The sequence below is a fragment of the Lemur catta genome, chromosome 6 (genome assembly GCF_020740605.2).
Source record: "Lemur catta isolate mLemCat1 chromosome 6, mLemCat1.pri, whole genome shotgun sequence".
NCBI classification, from domain to species: domain Eukaryota; kingdom Metazoa; phylum Chordata; class Mammalia; order Primates; family Lemuridae; genus Lemur; species Lemur catta.
Window position 1 is genome coordinate 75,318,944 of NC_059133.1, and position 13,491 is coordinate 75,332,434.

At 38.7% G+C, this 13,491-nt stretch overlaps 1 pseudogene; it reads right to left on the minus strand.

Annotated features, from left to right (window-relative positions):
- Window positions 1–8,540: 8,540 nt before the first annotated feature.
- Window positions 8,541–11,294, minus strand: LOC123640580 (annotated as a pseudogene).
- Between the last annotated feature and the right edge of the window lie 2,197 nt (window positions 11,295–13,491).

The window sequence follows — 13,491 nt, forward strand, 5'->3', positions numbered from 1 at the left end:
AGTATCAATAAAAGACCAAGCCTGCAGTTGAGGAGCTCAATAGCCACTGGGGTAGGCACAGGTAGGGGTAGGTTGAAAGGCAGGTGCTTACAATTTCTTTCTTGATAAACAAGAGAAACTATTTCCTCTTATTAGGTACTGAGATGCTGAATTGCCTTGCTATGTTTCCCTCTTGCTCAGTTGCCAGGAAACATAAAACCAAGCTGATGCACAAAGAAGGGCTGTCTCTTTCTCTCATCTCACTTCCTATTCCCATTTCTACTACCTTTTTAATTCCTTGAATTTTATTCTCTTATCTTTCTTTTAATTGTGACTTGTGTCAAATCCTTTTGAAAAATAGAAATATCAAGATAAGTAAAATCAAACAAAACTTTATTTATAATGAAAAAAGTATAATAAATTTCATTCAATTTCTCTTGTATGGAAAAATCTTCCATATTTAGGACACTGGTGTTAAAGATTTTTGTAGTTAACATGTTTTCTATAACCATAGGCATAAGCCAGCTTTTAACATTTGATCTTTTGTTCATTCATTTATGCATACAAAAAACACTGTTGACCAATCAAAATCCCAAACAAAGTTTTTTAAAGATATAGAAAATCCATACTAAAATTCATATAGAATCTCAAAGGGACCACAATTAGCCAAAAACAAACTTGAAAAAGAAGAACAAAACTGAGTGTGGTGACTCAAGCCTATAATCCTAGCATTCTGGGAGGTGAGGTGGGAGGATTGTTTGAGCCCAGGAGTTCAAGACCAGAACAGACAACATAGTGAGACTCCATTTCTACAAAAAATTTAAAATTTAGCCAGGCATGGTGGTATGCACCTGTAGTCCCAGTTGCTTAGGAGGCTGAGGCAGAAGGATTGCTTGAGTCCAGGAGTTTGAGCCTGCAGAAAGCTATGATGATGCCATCGCACTCCAGCCTGGGCAACAGGGCAAGACCCTATCTCCAAAGTAAAAAAAAAAAAAAAGAAAGAAAGAAAGAAAGAAGAACAAAGTTGAAGGTCTTACACTTCCTCATTTCAAAACTTACTACAAAGCTACAGTGATCAAAACAGTGAGGTACTGGCATAAAGACAGACATATAGACCAATGGAACAGAATCAAGAGCCCAGAAATAAACCCACGTATTCATGCTCAAATGATTTTCAACAAAGATGCAAAGACCATTCAATGAGAAAGGACAGTCTTTCCAGCAAATGGTGCTGAGAAAACTGGATGAATGAAATTGGACCCTTACCTTACACCATACACAAAAATGAAGTCAAAATGAATTATGGATTTAAACATAAGATCTAAAACTACAAGACTCTCAGAAAAAAACACAGGGGAAAAACTTCATGATATTGGATTTTCCAATAATTTCTTGGGTATGACACCAAATGCATAGACAATAAAAGAAAAATAAATTGGGCTATATCAAAATTTAAAACTTCTATGCATCAAAGGACACAATCAAGAGAATGAAAAAGCAACCTACAGAATGGGAGAAAGTATTTGCAAATCATATATCTGATAAGGAGTTAATATCTAGAATATATAAAGAACTTATAAAAGTGATATAAAAATGGGCAAAGGACTTGAGTAGACATTTCTGCAAAGGAGATATGCAAATTATCAATAAGTACATTAAAGATGTTCAATATCACTAATCATTAAGGAAAGGGAAATCAAAACCACTATGAGATATCACCTCATACCCATTAGGATTACAAACACAAACACACACACAAAGAAAATAACAAGTGTAAGGAAGAATGCAGAGAAATTGCAACACTCGTGCACTGCTGATAGAAATATAAAATAGTACAGCTTCCATGAAAAACAGTATGACAGTTCCTCAAAGAATTAAAAATAGAATTACCATATCCAGCAATTTCACTCTAGGAAGAATTGAAAGCAGGGACTCAAATGAATACTTGTATACCACATTCATAACAGCATTATTCACAATTGCTAAAAAGTGGAATCGACCCAAGCGTCAGTGACAGATGTACAGATAAATAAAATGTGACATATATGTATAACAGAATACTATTCAGCCTTATAATGGAGGGAAATCCTGACACATACTACAACATAAATGAACCTTGAGGACATTATGTTAAGGAAAAAAAAAACAGTCACAAAAAGACAAATACTGTATAATTCTATTTATATAAAGTACCTAAAGTAGTCAAAATCACAGAGACAGATAGTATTAATAGAAGAGTGGTTGCCAGGGGCAGGGGGAAGAGGGAACAGGGAGTTAATGTCTAATGGGCATAGCATTTCAGTTTTGTGAGATGAAAGAGTTCTGTGGATGGATAGTGCTAATGGTTGCAGAACAATGTGAATGTACTTAATGCCACTGAACTGTACACTTGAAAATGGTTAAGATAATAAATTTTGTTATGTATATTTTAGCACAATTGAAAAAAAACACGTCATTGAGTAACCAAACATTCCCAGCCCTGTACAAGACTCTGGGAAACAAAGACACCCTCAGATAACTCATAGTATGATGAGAGAGAGAGAGAAAGAGATAAATTATCATAAAACAATAGGCACCATAATGGAGATAATCACAGATGCTTTGGCAGCTCAGGGATGAAAAACGAGTCAAGGATGGAGTCCCTTACACGCATTTCACTTTATGAAACTTCCTGTGACCTGAGTATAATTGTCAATTCATTCTAAAAGTACTTACTGAGCAACTAACTACTTTCAGCCAGACACACTTGAATGGAAATTACATTTCCTGTGAGAAAAATAACCAAGAGCTAGATCTGCCCTCTGGACCACAGATTTTACTTCTTATCCATATTGGGAAAAATTAAAGATATTCCAGAAATAAATTTGATTCCTCCTTAATTTGCAAACTTTTCTTCCCCTAAGAACAGAATCAACTAATTATTTCCTTTAACATTCACCTTTTCCTCAACAAACCAATCAGTTTTATAAAACAGTGTTTCATAAGCATTAATGTGCATTCAAGGTATGTGGGATTCTTAACAAATTGTAACTGCTGATTTCAGTGGGTCTGGAAATGACCTGAACTTCTGCTTTTTTTATCAAGCCACCAAGAGAGGCTGGCGTTGCTGGTCCCTGGACCACACTTTGAGCAGCAATGTCACAGACAGCAACGGCAGGTACATCCCCTCACATCTCTTTCAGTTACACTCCACACACGTCCGTTCCTCAGGTGCTGGTTGCTCTGCCCAGCAACACTAAGTACAAAATCTTACAGCTTTTGTCAAAGTAAAAACCTTTCCAAGAAAAAAGAGAAAAAACTTTTAAGTTTGGATGAACCTTTATTTCTAATTATAGGGCTTTCATAAAGAGAACCTTAAGGGTAGGATTAGTTTTAAGTTCATCAACTGCTTTCACTCAAGGAAAATTAAGGGTTGCCTGAGTTTGACAGGTACTTAATTGACCATAACAGAAAAAGGGCTTGATTCCCTCACACATACCAGTTCATTATAATTACATCCTTGTATGTTCTTCAGTTTGTGAAAGGTCACATGGAGAAGCTAAATTTTTAAATGGGGGGGGTGAAGTTAAATTAATAAAATGAATCAAATCATTTTGTTTGGAAACAAACATATTGGCTGCCTAGTAAGAAAAAAATCAGTGCATGGGTACAAAACGGGAGTGCTTTTTGACTCTCTTAATTCATCATAATGAAAACTCAGCCTAATTTGCCATTTTTTTTGTTTGCCCTGACTTGTTAAATGTGAAAAAATTATTAAATCTTAAGAAGCTTGATCTACCCTTGTCAAAACCCACATTATACAGCACAAGGCCTTCCCAGAAAGAGATGATTCTTTCCTGGAAGGTTATTTAGTAGTGTCAAGAAAATATCATATGCTCCAAGACTATATCCATACTTCTAAGAATCAAAGATTATCTGTGATACATACAGTTTTCATCGTTTCTCTAATTATAACTTTTTAAATCTTTTCATCAAGCCTGACAATTGCAATGAGTAAAAATGCATTCACAATTTTGTTCCCACAAGCTACAAAAAGATCATTAACTATTATACTTAGTTTTGCCATTTTGAGGAGCAAACCAGAAATTCACAGGCCAATTCTCCATCATTAAGTTGTACTTTTTCTTCCATTATTTCATAATATTTTGGTCAAGCTGTCATCAGAAGGGCCATCCAATCCAACATAGGTTTCAATTCAGGCCTGTAGATGTAGCTGAGATCAAGGTATCAAGATCCGCAAGTGGCATTAATCCAGTCTCACATTTTCCGCTAAAACAAATCTAGTTCCAGAAAAGCCCACAAGGTATGTAGCAAATTCTTATGTGACCACAGATCTTCTCACTAACTGTCCTTGTTAATCCTTGAAAACTCTTTGGATGGCCAACCAGCAGAGATGGCACAATATACTTGCCCTGCTGGCTAACAGATGACTTGTAATTGTGATAGTCACTTATTTTTCTTTCTGTGACTTTAATTGAAATTATGTTTTTGTCTAAGTCTGTCATTTCTTTCTGACCAGCCATGCACATAATTATATTGTCAGGATACTAAAGAAAACAGGGCAACCCAAAAGGAAATCAGATGGAGGCTTGAAGAAATCTGATCAGAATGTTAAACACAATCACCTCTGCCTCTTTCCCTGCTGCCTTTCTCTTGAGTTTCTGTGAGTGAGAATCTGTCTTCCATGTTTATTTAAAAAAAAAAAAAAAACAGGAGAGAAGCAGAAAAAGTGACATAATGAAAATAAGAAAAGAAAATAGAGTGGAGCAAATTATCTCTGCTGGCTCACAGTTGGATGGGCTGTAATGTGTGACCTGAGAGGCCCTTGAGGAGACCAAAATATTCCATTGAAATTCCACTTAGAGCTTCTTCTTCTCCCTGGCTCTCTGAAGTCCTGGAGCCAGACCATGGCATCACCGAAGGGCAGCTTCTAACGTCCTTCTGCTTTGGGACATCCTAAGACCCACTTTCTTCCTGAAGGAAACAGGTGCTAGCAGACTCCTCTATCATCCAGTCATAATGCAGCAGACCAGTAGCCTACCTAAGAGCCTCGGGTCGGACTGTACTAGAAGATCTCTCCTTTTGTCTATGCACTACCTCTAATCATTTCTCAAAAACACTTGTTGCTTTCTTAATTAACTCATGAAAACTGAAAAGTACAGCTCCAAGCACCATTTTCCCAACTTTCTTAACACCATTTTTTTTTTTGTAATTTACCATCTTTCCCACGTAGTTATAGAAATTTCCAGAAATATTTTCCATCCCTCTCTTGAAAATCCAGGAAAGGTTTTTCAAATGACAACCAGGATCTAGCTATACACACCTTCTCTCTTCCTTCAGTCTAGTAAAAGTTATGATTCAACGAGGAATCTCTTCCTAGACTAACATTTAAAATTTCTTAGTTACATTAATTATACTAATACAAACAATCATCAGTTTTCTCATTTGCAAAGAATTGCCTAAAAGATGGAGACCACCCTCCCTAGTACAAAGAGAGGGATTTTTTTCGTTTCAAGGTTATTTGCTTGGAGAGTTTAACTAGGTATTAAACCCAAACCTTCCAGAGCCTTGGGCCTCTCAAGGCTCCTGCTTCACTCCTACTATACAGGGCTCTGCGTCAGTCACTGTGGTCCTCCTGCTGGCAGTGGAGACAGGCTCGGCTGGCTCCCAAGCCTGTCAACAGCTGCCAGAGAAACCATATGGTCTCTCCACACCCTCCCCTCGGGCCAACCTTATCATCTCCTCAACCACCCACAGTACCCCAAGCACAGAGGCAGAGGAAGAGCAAGTTTGGGGGCTGAGCTTGGGTTGTTTCTATTTTTCTGCTATTGAATTGCCAGAGAAAGAGAGAAAGAAGCAGAAAGAGAAAGAGAGAGGAGAGAAGTTGTATTCGAAGAACACTTGGCAAAAAGGCATATAGACTGCTGTGAATGAGGCTTAATTCATTTATAATTCAGCTATTGAGTTAGATCAATTCTACACTCTGATGCCAGAAACACCCAGGACATGTCTTCTAAAATAGTGTTGTTCACAAAATAATGCCTATACTTAGACCTATACTTAGACATTAAACAGTCCCTCCTGAATATTGTACCTTCTTTATTAATGTCTTCACCCCAGAGGAGAAAGGCTGCATACAATTTGGAAGTATTTCTGGAATTTGCTACTCAAGGTAGCCTAGGAAGGCAAGTTTCTAAGTTAAAGAGAAAAATATTACCTGGGCAAAATGTTGCCAGAGTTTTAAAATTTATAATTTTCCTATTTCAAAAAAGAGTTCCATATAATTTTTTTTACCAGATCATTACTTCCTTAAACATGCATTCAACTCAGATTCAGAAAGCAGGTTTTCACAGGAACCAAACTCCATCTGAAAAATTAGTATTGAATATCAGTGTATTCATCCAGTCACTCTTACTTTTATGAGAATGCATACTTAGTTGTGGTCCCTAGCTATCAAAATGTAATTTTGAAAAGAGATATGTCTATCAAAATAGACAAAATTGAAGATTCAAAATTATTTTTATGAGAGAATAATCATGTGAAAGTCTGTATGTCTGACCAGACCACCGCTTTGGGATTCGATCTGGACTAACATTTCCTCCCTCTACTCCTCATCATCCATCCCACTCAACACCTCATACGCTGACGGAGAAGTCCTATGAAAAATGCTGTACTGAAGGGACTTTGCTAAAAAGCTGACAGACCACAGACTGTATCTGGTTGGCCTGTCTGTTCCCCATCCTCACTGGGCTTCGTTATGAAGAGATGCCAGAAATAGCTTTCCTACAGGATTTCCAGTACAGAAACCACAAGAATGCTCTTTCTCATGGTATGGCAACTGTGCAACAATATGGCGTCATCTGGAAAATTACAGTCTTAGAGACAAATATTTTTCCCCTCTCCAGTGATTTAAAATAGACAGGGTGTCACCCAAAAATTATGCTTTCCTCTCTCCAAGATGGAGGACTTTTCTTGGAAAGCTCCCCCTGGGTGCAACCACCTTTGCTGTTGGAACCCCTTAAAGATAAACATGTACAAAACTCCCTGGACAGTCCTGGAAGGATTCTGGAAGCTACTCAAAGTATGTCCATTAAAAGGAAGGCATATTAGAATATATCACTAAAAAAAAATTTCTTTTTTTACTTGACATGACAGCAATTCATGCTCATAATGAACTCTCCATAGAGCTTAAAGTTCAATAATCAGCATTATTATGACAGTTATTGTTTCTGTAACACTTATTTTGGATGCATTCTATACAAAAAAGAATACTAGTCCTCAAAGGACTTGTAATCTAATTAGAAGACCTTATATATAAGACATTTTAAGGATTAAGAACATATGAAGAGAAAAAAAAAAAAAAAGAACATATGAAGAAAATCCCGGCAGTGTCGATAGCGAGTTCCATAAAGGCATGTCTGCCTGATTCACAGCTGTATTCTCTGCTCCTACTCATGTTGCACATATCATAGACACTCCATAAACATTTGTGGGAAGAAGGAAGCGTAGAAAACAGTGGGGCAGAGAGAAGGGTGGAAGAAAGGATGCGCAGTGGCTGAACTCAAGGTGGTGGCAAATGAACCTTTTTCAAACTGTGGCTCAAGAACTTTATGAATTAGAAAAAGCATCTCCATCATTTGCCTTCCTTGAAGAAGGACCTCCACCCCACTCACTGAAATGGGGGTTGTTTATTCTGTACATGGAAAACAAAGCTGCAGCTCTCAGGAGAACCCACTATCCCTCCAGGCTCTCCGGGCATTTTTTATTTCTGTTGTTCCTAAGACAGCGTTGAATCCCCTCACAATTATCTGAAATTACCTAAAGACTACATATGAATACCCTGGCCTCCACTTGCAGAGTCCTCTCTGATTTTGATTGTGTTTACATAGGTTAGACCAAGTTTGAATGTTAAAAGGTCATAAGCAAGTAATAAACAGCCAGAAAGAAGCAAGGGGAGGGTTGCTTTCTGTTTTGTTTTTAGGAAAGAAAGATTCTTACTTCTAAAAGAGAGTTTGTAAAAAGGGATTTATTTCTCATTTTTAGCCTCTTAGCTACCAATTGCTTCCTGCACTCCTTGAACTCTTCAGTCTCTCATGCCAATGGCTAAGGATTTATTGAGCTCCCGCAAGCAAAAATACAGATGCCAAACTGATTGGAACAAGTGCAACACCAGCTCACACACAAGCAAAGACAAGTGATTGTGCAGACAAGCCGTTCAATCCCAGGCCCTCTGAAATGTCTCTCTCTCTCTCTCTCTCTCTCTCTCTCTCTCACACACACACACACACACACACACACACATAATCCACAAGAGTCACTTTGGCTTCAGAGGGTTCCCTGTATGGAAATTGCTTCCTGTCTTCAGAGTTAATGCTTCGTCTTTGCAGGTTTCCCAAATGTCATCTGAAATCTCCAGGGAATGACTACATGGACAGCTCTGGAATGGCACCATCTCAAGCTTGTAGCTTGACATCAGTGGAGGGGGAAAGGGAAGTTGTTTCATGATCAAGAACCAAAAAACTCAAGTGACCTAAAATACATTTTCTGGCAAAATTTGCCTTTTACAAAGCAGCCTGCAGATGATAACAGGGTGTAAAGAGAAGGAATCAGCAGTTAAGTGGATATCCGTCTGTCACTTAGCCTGCGTTACATAGCATTAGAGACCAGCGTCTGGCCAGCTTGGCACTCTGTCTTCCCACATCACCCCACTGGCAAGATGCTTCCCCAAGGCCAATGGCCTCTGGCCACACCACTGTGGCCTGCGGTTCCATCAAATCTTACAAACTGTAAAGGGGCCGGACAGTACTTGGATGAGATCAGGGGTCAATTTGGACTGGATTCAGGCCCGGTTCAACAAGGTTTTGCACAACTTGTTCCTCCATTTCCCTCTCCTCTTACTTCTTTATCCTTCTGGTCTTTGTATTTTGAGCAGCCTCCCCCCCCCCACCGCCCCGATCCAGATGAGCTTATGTTTTCCTAAATTCTTCTCACCCTTACCATATCCCAAAGTCTTCCTTCCTCTGCCATTTCAATGTTTCCTCTCTTGCTGCACTTATATTTCTTTAAAACCAACATGAATTGGCTGCAAGCAAAATAAACAGATGCAACTAGCAGAATCATAAATCACCAAGCTGGAAAGTGAGATGCTTCCCGGTTCAGGAAACCATCTCCCGGTTGGTTTCAGAGAAGGAGATAGAGGAACAGAGCCTCAGTTTCATGTAATTGTCCTGTTCCCCAAACACGTCCTCTGGGATTAAATAGGAAATGTGTTACACAGATCAGATATCCAGACCGAGCATAGACAGAGTGAATCAAAACCTCCTCCCCTGTATGCACGCTTTTTAATAAACATGGAAAATAAACACTTAGGCTTTCTGAAGTTGTGAAGAAATATTAAAAACGACTTCCATGGGTTTGGGCGCATAACAATAGTCACACGCCAAGACTCACCAAAGCTATTTTTTCAGCAAAAGTACATTGTGAATCCTAACTTTCCTCCTAGGAGATGGAACTGCCACACATGCACACACAGAAACACATACACACCATTCCAACTCTACAATACCAACCACGGAAAATGGCAGTATGCGCATCCGCCCAGCAGTACAAGCCACATCCAATCAGTCATCAACTTCTAAATATTTCTCACTTCTATATTCTCTCCCCATTTCCACTACTTTTGGGTAGTCCAAGGGTTGTCAAATTCTTTCTTTTTTTTTTTTTTTTTGAGACAGAGTCTCACTCTTGTCTCCCTGGGGTAGAGTGCAGTGGCATCATCATAGCTCACTGCAACCTCAAAGTCCTGGACTTAAGCAATACTCTGACCTCAGCCTCCCAAATAGCAGAGACTACAAGCGCACACCACCGCGCCCAGTTAATTTTTTCATTTTTGGTAGAGACAGGATCTTGCTCTTGCTCAGGCTGGTCTCAAACTCCTGTCCTCAAGTGATCGTCCTGCTTCAGCCTTCTGCAGTGCTAGGATTACAGGCATGAGCCCCCATACTTGGCCTCAAACTCTTTCTTTAAAGGGCCAGATAGTATATATTTGAGGATTTGTGGGCCAGAGTCTTTGTCACAACTACTCAACTCTGCTCTAGTTGTGCAAAGCAGCTATAGATAATATGCAAACAAATTAAAAGGCAGCAGCTGTGTCCTGTTTGATATTTTATCCCAGATCTTGTCCCAGAGCATGATACGTTGTAGGTGCTCCATGAAAATTTCTTGACTCAAACTGTTAAGAACTATTATCGCCTAGTGATTAGTGAAGACTTTTTATTTATATACCTTTATATCATTTGCAGTTTTTTAATAACTGTATTTATTTTCTAATCAGAAGAAAATAGATCTGCATTTCAATTTAAATTAATATGAAATAATATAGAAATAAGTTAAATGTGCATCTTTAAGGCATAGAACTGGATTCATATTAAGGGTACTGGTGAACAAAATAATTTGAAATTAATAAGCTTTTTTTAATTTTTATTATAAAGTTTATGGTTCAGAAAAAATTGAGTGAATAACTTTCTCTGAAAAAAATATATTGACTCTGTAGACTGCAGTTATTGGGGAGGAGGAGCTGGTAAGTTAAATTACCATATTTTCTATTCTGAAAATGATAAAAAGTCCCATTTCCAGTCTGATTATAGAGATACATATGCCCAAAATGGCTGAGAATAAATACAACAAAAGCAAAAGCTGTAAAGCTAAAGGCATGCAACAGGCTCTAAGAGAAAATCTGAGAAGTACCCAAAGCGACAACAAGGAACAGTTGGCTGGAATCTGAAGTTCTTTCCAGTCATCTTTGTCTTTTGCTCCATGTTTAAGGATGTGCGTGAACTCAACATAATTGAAATTCCCCTTTTTGTCAATAGGGGCTTCTCTGTATAGCTCCTGCACGTCCTCATCCGTAAACCAGTCTCTCACTGTTGTCAGCAGCTCTCTCAGGTAACCGTCCTGAATGGTGCCAGTTGCTGCTTCATCAAAGCAAGCAAAAGCATTTCCCATGACATCTTCTGGATCTGTGCCATTTAACTTCTCACCAAACATGGTGAGGAACGTGGTGAAACTGATGGGGCCAAGAGCCTCATTCACCATGGCTTCCAGATACCCATCAGTTGGATTTTTCCAACTGTCTAGTGAGGCAAGCATATCATGCAAATCTTCCTTGCCAATGAAACCATCTCTGTTTTGATCAATCATGTTGAAAGCCTCTTTGAACTCCTGAACCTATGACGGATCAAACATGGCAAATACATTGGGTGTTGCATGCTGAGGGTGCTTCTTGTGGTCTTGGCCTTTGTCCTTTTACTAGACATGGTGGCGGTTAAATCCCTGCACAGCCATGAGAATCTGAGCACCTCAGTGACCAATAAGGTGTCTATAGCAAAGAAAAAAAATGCTACAAATATAAAAACTTCTAATCAATGCAATCATGAAGCAATAACATTCTTGGTCCTGCCTTGAAGGCATCTTCTGTCATTGTAAAATAGATTAAGTGGTATTTAGTCTCCACCTGATCTGTCCACTATCTTGAGTAGAGTTCCTACTTAGTACTTAGAGAAAAAGCTCTATAAAAACCAAATTCGAGGCCAGGCGCAGTGGCTCACATCTTTCGTCTCCATGTCAATTATCAAATGGCTTACTGGGAGGCTGAGACAGGAGGATCGCTTGAAGTCAGGAGTTCAAGATCAGCCTGAATAACATAGTGAGACCTTGTCAAGTAAACAAATAATAGACAAAAAAGTAGAAAAAGTAGCTGGGTGTGGTGGCGTATGCCTGTGGTCTCAGCTATTCGGGAGGCTGAGGCAGGAGGATTGGTTGAGCCTGGGAATTTGAGGTCATAGTTAGCTATGATGACTCCACTGCACTCTAGCCATGGTGACAGAGCAAGACCTTGTCTCAGAAAAATAAAAATAAAAAAAACGAATGATACATCAAAAATATTTAAAATCGTAGAAGCAAAGAGTGGAATGGTAGTTGCCAAAGGCAGGGGGTGGGGGAAATGGGGGCACATTGGTCAAAGGGGAGAAAGTTTCGGTTATACAAGATGAATAAGTCCTAGAGATCTACTATAAAGCATTGTAGCTGTAGTTAACAATCCTGTATTACATACTTAAAAATTTGCGAAGAGGAGAAATCTCATGTTATGTGTTAGTACTACCAATAACAACAAAGAGAGCAGGAGGAAACTTTTGGAGGTGATGGACATGTTTATGGGATAGGTTGTGGAAATAGCTTTATGGTGTATACTTATCTCCAAACTCATCAAATGTGTACCTTTTGCATGTCAAATAAATAAATGAGTCTACCCAAAAACTCAAATAAAAGGAAATAAAGTATAAACTGAAAATAAATAAATTTAAAATAAAATAAAAATTGAAGTCTTTCGTCTCCCTGGCAATTATTGAATGGCTTACCTTCAGGCTACTAATACTGCTACTCCCTCAAAATAACCCAGGATTATACTTTATAGTCTGTCCACACTGGAAGGAGAATAGAAATAACTTATTCCAGAAGCTCGATTGTACTCCTTCCAGATCACTTACATACTGTGAGATGTTTTTATTCCAGTGAGATGAGCCACCTTCTAACCGTATTCCCTCTTATTTCCCCTGTTCTTTTGATTCTGCTCATTGTTTTCATCTTCCCATTATTCTTATTTAATTGATTTTTTAATATGTTTTTCCTAGAAACAAACTTAAGAGGCATTCGCACCATGTCGGAGCATTTAATGGCTCTCTCCCGGACCACACCCAAAACCACCACCACCCCATAAACTGTTGCTTCCATTACCTTCTCACCATTCAGGCTATTTCTCGACTTGGTCACTTATTCACTGTTTTGGACTTTCACTCTAGCTAAATCTCCCCAGTTTTCATCTCATTCACGTGTACACAGATTTCTCCCCTGACTTCTCAGCCCCTTCAAATGGACAAGTGGCTAGGAAAGTCTTTCTCAGCTTTATCTGCTTCCTAAGATGCTGTTCTTGGATTAACCCCTTTGATTCCCCATACAGTGACCTATGGCCAAGGAATATCCTCAGCTCAGGCCAGAATTCTTAGCAGGAACCCATTTTAGAACGCAGGAACCCATTTTAGAACACAGGAACCTGGGTTCCCTCTTGTCCAGGAAGAATGATAAGATCATTTGAAAAATTAGTCTTCTAAGGTTTACTAAATTATTTCATTTAGATTTAAATATATCCTTATAAACCTTGTTTTGTCACTGAATGACCACCGTCACTCAAAAATACTCAGGATTTTGCTTTGATAAAATAGCTGACATAAAAATAATTTAAGTGAACACAAAGCAAGGAAGAGAATTCAGTTGCCTCCCCAACCCATTTCAAAGGGACCTATTTTGTTCCAGGCCCACCTCAGGAATTACATTTTGCTCAAGGTTAGGCCTGTGTGTCTGATCGTTTTAAAAAGATCAAATTGGCCTTGAGAAGTAGCAAAGATTGAGTTTTTTTCTTAGAAAGACCCATGAATTACTCTAATCACTTTGTGGTCC